The sequence below is a fragment of the Alosa sapidissima genome, chromosome 22, assembly GCF_018492685.1.
Source record: "Alosa sapidissima isolate fAloSap1 chromosome 22, fAloSap1.pri, whole genome shotgun sequence".
Lineage (NCBI taxonomy): Eukaryota > Metazoa > Chordata > Actinopteri > Clupeiformes > Clupeidae > Alosa > Alosa sapidissima.
Window position 1 is genome coordinate 25,078,828 of NC_055978.1, and position 6,193 is coordinate 25,085,020.

The following is a 6,193-nucleotide window of genomic DNA, read 5'->3' on the forward strand; positions in this document are numbered from 1 at the left end:
CTTTGGCAGACGCCCGCTGGCTCATTATATAACACATTTATCCCACCGCGCCATTCACCGTTTAACAAATAGAGTTTTGCTGAGCCGAGCCTCTAAAACTCCACTATGTGGTGTGACTGGGTGACCCCCCCCCCCCCCCCCCCATCCCATCCCATCCCACTGTATTAACTTCCACCATACATTAGCAAAGTCTGCACTAAATGAAATCCCTCTTAACCCCTGACCCACCACTCTTTTCCCCTAATTCTTACACAACCTTATTACAATTCCTCTGGTATGAATAGTAATAGCAATTCCTTTTTCCTGAGACCCTGACTGTGAGAGGATTGTTTAGAGAAACAATAGACGAGGGCTCACTTTAGATAAAGATGACTGGATCCAAGGTTTCATATTCAACTGGACTCATCCAAGGTTTCTTATCCAAGTTGCACCAAGGGTTGTTACCCAGGAAAATCTCAATGGCATGGCATTTATTTTCGAATAGCTCTGTTTCATGTTTCATAACACCATCCCTATGAATGTTTAAGCCACAAAGTAGATTACAGGCACCTCATTCAGTGATTTATTGGTGGCCTTAAGATGGTGGGCATGAGTATTTCACTATGATGTCTTGACCCTATTCCCACAACACAGTGACAGGAATCGTGTCACCATGGGAGCCTATTATTCCCTGGTAACTATCTGTTGTGTTATGTGAAGGGAGATTTGTGAGGGTCTTTGAATGAGTTTAAAACTTCAATAGAAAGGGTAGACAAGGGAAAGTTGGCTGTGGTATGTAAGGAATGCCGGAGGAAACAAAGCACTGGGTTGAGTCATTTTTGGGCCAGGGAAACAGGAATTGGAAATATCACAGTCATCTTGTCAGCCGGCTAGCGCTACAGAAGAGCAGCTAAACATGACCTTAATGTCTTGAGGCCGTATTTGAATTATTCAGGATCAATAAATTAATTTAAATTAGCGTGAGAGGGTCAGTTGAGGGATATAGTAGCAAAGTCGCACGACATCACGAGAAAGACAAGGATGGCTCAGCTGTAATACAATACCACTGTGCTATAAAAGGCAGTTGTCACGGGATACGTCTCTGATTACAAAACAAGGAAAGAACTGGCAAAGGTAGACATATCTTACAGGGTGTTCCTATAAGGCGGAATAGAGTGACTCTTGATGGAGTGTAGTCACTGACTAAAGAAAGTTTTAGAGTGTCACAATAGTTTAATGCCTGTACAGAATCATTGGACATATATCTTGTTGTAATAGGTTTCTCTGAAGAATGGTGTTGTAGTGGCACATTATCTTAATGTATATCTTGTAGTCATAGGTTTTCCGAAGAACCCCTACTTTCTTGCCCACATAGCCATTGTTGCCAGTAGTGTAACCATATCTTAATACACATATCTTGTAGTCACAGGCGTTACAAAGAACCTGTATCATCTTGCCCAATGCCCACACAGCTGCACTTAAGTCCAATGCAAAAAGCCCAGCTAGCGTGAGCGTACTTGAGCGGGCTGGCCTGTGAGATTGCCGTTTCCTTTTTGTGAATCGACAGCAGGGAGTGTGGATTAGGAGAGGCCTGATACACACGAAGCCCGATGCCCACGCTGCTTTCACAGCCATCAGACTGAAAGGTAAACACGGCACTCGCACAGAGGAAGTGGCGCAGGGTGAGGTGCCATGGCCACCGCTGATCATTATCTACCACCAGTTCAGCACAAGGACGACCATGTTGTCCTGTGTACACAGAATAGCTCTGATCACAAGTGCTGTACAGTAAACGGGCCACTAATCAAGCCATTTTGAAGTTAATGCTTCCACAAGTCAGAAGAAAATCGCATGAATATAAGTAATTCCTTTCAGTTGGGAATTAGGTTATCTGAGGGGTTATGCCATTTTTTTTTTGTTAATTAGAGATTTCAAATAGAAAATGTAATGCTTTCTCAAGCCAGAGGGAATTGCATGAATAGAAGTCACTCCTTTTAGTTGCGAATCATGTTATCTGAAGGGTTATGTCTCTGTTAATTAGAGATTCTAAACAGAGAAGCTGTTAGTGTCACAGGCATGGAATGCAAAATTCACTACCTGATTCAATACATGTCCAAGATGGGAGAGGACGCATGATGACATCTGATGGAGGTCACCTAATGGAAACTTGATAGTGGACGGAGTGTTTTCAAATAGATTGATTCACATAGCAGCCCTTTTGTGACTCATGGCTTATTGTATTTCTGTGTATCATTTTGGAAATAACCTTTTGTGATACTCTAGTGCATCCACAACGATGGTTGAAAGCACTGGAGAGCTGAAAGGCCTCGACCTCCAGCACACCTTGAGGAAAAGGTCTCGTGTGGGGAGGGTTGAGGGGGTCCTTAACATCAATTCGGCGAAGTCTGGCATGAATTTTCTACATGAATAATTGGATTCAGCCGGCCCCAACGCAGATCTGCCGGAGCATCTTTTTGATATGAAGCATTACCTTGGTAATCCTCTTAGTGGTGGGAAAGTGGTTTTAGTGCTGCATTCCATTGGCCAGGCATACAAATGGGGGAGATCAGGCCGTCGTAGGGGGAGCCCCAGGGCCACTCCCACCCCCCCACCCCCCCACCCCCCCTTCTCCTTCCCCCTCCCAACGCCTAGGAAAAACTTTCCATTTAATATTCCGCCGACCGCCCGCCCCCACTGGGCCTTGCTGTACCCGCTGAGGGACGGCCTGCGTCTCCATGAACCCGCTGACTCGGGCCCGGGTGGGTTCATTGCGGCCAACGAGAGAGATGGAGAGAGAGAGAGATGGAGAGAGAGAGAGATGGAGGGAGAGAGAGAAGGCTCCAGCGTGAGGCAGCGCTGGATTAGAGAAGGATCAGATGCGCACGGGAGACGCGCCAGACAGACACGCCGTCATCAGGGACCTCCCTACCGCCCGCCTGGACGTTCTCACTGCGTTCGGAGACAAGCGCAAGCTGGAGTTAATTGGGATGTGTGTGTGTTTGTGTGTGTGTTTGTGTGTGTGGGGGGGGGGGGCAAACTGTCCCTTGGGTCTCAGCTGGAGACCAACTGAAGATGCAGCAATGTCCGGTTATTTACCTGCCCAGACGTATGCTTTGTTTCAGGAATGTCTCTTTACCTTTGAAAAGCTCTTGTGATCTACTGCACGCACATGGTACAGTGTCTGGAGATTCCCAGGACACACTCTTCATCAGATGTGAAAGTGATGTACAGATACAGCTATGCTATAATGAACATTGTTACAGGTATAATGTCAAACTTATGGCCAGGACGACAGTAAAAGAAACACGGTCATTTGATGGTGGATCTAGTGCCCCAACAGGATCCATTTTTTTGAATGTACCAGAATAGCACACTTCTTATACCTTGCAGAATGTACAACCATCTGACCCTTTGCACCCTATCTTGGCCATCTAAAACGCATGGTCACTGGCGAATAGCTTAAATAAATGTAGGGGTTTGTCCAGTCCACATTTGGGGTGGTTTTGTTATCAAACATCGGGCGTCTGGTGCAAAAAGGCAGTTCTTATGTTTCTTAAAGGAGAATTCCGGTGTGATATTGACCTAAAGTGTGTTGAAACATGATACCGAGTGTGAACGTATGTCTCATAGCTCATCTCGGCTTGTCCCCTTCTGTGAAAATGCATGGATTCCAGTTGCTGCTACTGGAAGCAACTGGAATCCATGCATTTCCACTGACCATTTCTGATCGACAAAATAGGGCCCATAGTCATTTGGCAGCCATTTTGACAGCTCAGGCAAATAGAAGAACCTTGGAGGTGAAGTTTTGTTTGGTTAAGAGCAGAGCTGTTGGGAAATAACAATGCCATTGTCTCTTCCTGTCCTCGGGAAAGGACCTAGCAGAAGAGGTCACAGCTATGTGGCCTCTCTGGATACCTCACTTACATGGTCGTCATACAATTTCCTCATACAGGAAGAATAACAATGCCATCATCAACTGTCACTGTCCTTTGGAATGTCCTTACTTCAAATTATCCTAGAGCGTATATTTTGTGTCTTAGTTTTATACCATAAAAGGCTGATTAGTTCAAGTTATGTCATTTTCTGCAAAACTGCATGTGCATTTCATTTTCTGCACTTTGTATGTACCAGTTAATGGCCATGAATAGCCTTGAATTGTAAGGCGACATATTTTTTGACCACAGTAAATTCCTGTGTATTTGCTGTATGTGTGTGAACCACAGAACAAAGTTTTGTGCAAATAAAAACAAAACCATGTATTAATCACAGCTGTGTATTAACAGCAGTGTCCAACAGCCCATTGCATCAGAATCAGATCATGCTGTCATCATCAAGAAGCATGAAGGAAAGAAATGCATTCCCCTGTACAAAATAGGTTAATAGTCAGATAATTACAGTTTCTTTAGCAACATTTTAAAACCAAGCAACTTTTGTACAGAGGATTTTGTCCGAGAAGCATGCAAGTTGATATGTTTGTGTAACACTTGTCCTGTGACAGCTTGAATTTCAGATTTGATAGAATACTTTGTGAGGTTCTTTCACTGTGTCATTCTTGTTGACTCAAGCTAACAATGCCGAGGTTTACTGCCAGAATTGCTATGATATTTCAAGGAAGGAGGAAATGACATGGCATTATTTGGTTACCTTGGCATTTTCCATGCCCAACAACTTACCCAAACTGACAGAGAAAACACATTCCTGATTGATATCTCTTAAACACCTCTTTGTGTGAAGCTCTAATGAATGGATGGATGCAGATGAAATGGCCTGTGTTTAAAGTAATGGGAAAAGTGGGGTAAAAGCCATCATTCCAGAATCCAAACACACTATTTTGCATGACTTGATCTGATTAAACCAAGTGTTGAAGGATTTTTTGGTATGCTGCAAAGTCTGTCATGGGCAAATGATTTAAGAAGTCTCGTAGTGAGCTTTCTGTTCTTTTGGTGTTGTCATTTTGTGGCCAGGTGTGAAGTGTCTGAGTCTTCAAGTGAGCTGTGGTCTTTCACCATTGGGTCCATGTGTAAAATATTTTCAGTTAAGTGGTTGACCTTTTTAGGACATCAATCCATTGCCCCTACTTTCAGACAACCTTTACTTATGTGTAAAACAAGGAAAGTCACAAAACTGGGCAAACGTGATTCTCTGTGTCAAGCTGACTGTTAAATGCAATTGTTAATGCTAACCTAGTTCCTCTAAATTAAAATCTAGGTAAGACGTTTGTACACAGGACGTTGGAATGCGTTTGGCAATATGTCATAACACAGTTTGACCTATCAGCTTTGGATTTACAGTCAGTTGAAGAAACAGTACACTTCAAGTAATATCCCTATTTAATTTCCAAATAGACAACCATGTGTTAGAAGTTGTCTCAAACCCTGGCAACAGTGCAAAGGATTTTACAAGTCACAAGTGTTTCCCCTTTGCCCATGCTGGTAGCTTCTACTGAATGGTTTCTATTGTTTTGGTTTTAAAAGGGCTACTTCAGTAGGATGTTTGCGAGGCAGAGAGTGCCCTCTCCCCCACTCTCCATAACCTTGACAAGGTGGCCTTCCTTGCCCACTAGAATGGACTCTTTATGAACAAAGCCAGAAGTGTTAGGGCCTCCGGGATTCCAAATGTAGCACCCAAACAACAGGTGGCATGCATGATTCAACCTACTCTATCATTCCGCGGTCATTGTCACCACAATGCTACACACACACACACACACACACACACACACACACACAGAGGGATGGGGAAAAATGTAAAATACAAAAGTATTTTGTAATTTGTGTTTTACTTGGTTGAATAAAACAAAAGCATATTTTGTATCAAAATACTTAGGTGTGTATTTTTGTAGTTTAAAAATACTGTCAAATATTTTTGGTAAAACCAATACTTTTGGTGATGTGATCATAAAAGTGCAAAACAATGAGTGTAGCCTCTGACTGGTGGTGATTTAATAATTTGCCCAGACTTGTTGTGATCAGAATATTGAGATTCAGGAAGATGATCCAGTGCAAGATGAGTAACGTGTAGGTTGCTCACACACACAATACACTCCCTTTCTCACACCAACCCACTCACTTAACCACATGTTCACCCACATTATCACATTCCCTGATGTCAAGACAAACCAACTACTTAAACTTGCTGGTTTATGTAAACCAATATGAACTGGTTTAAAACCACAACATCATGATTCACCTGATAGATAGTCATTGTTACACAC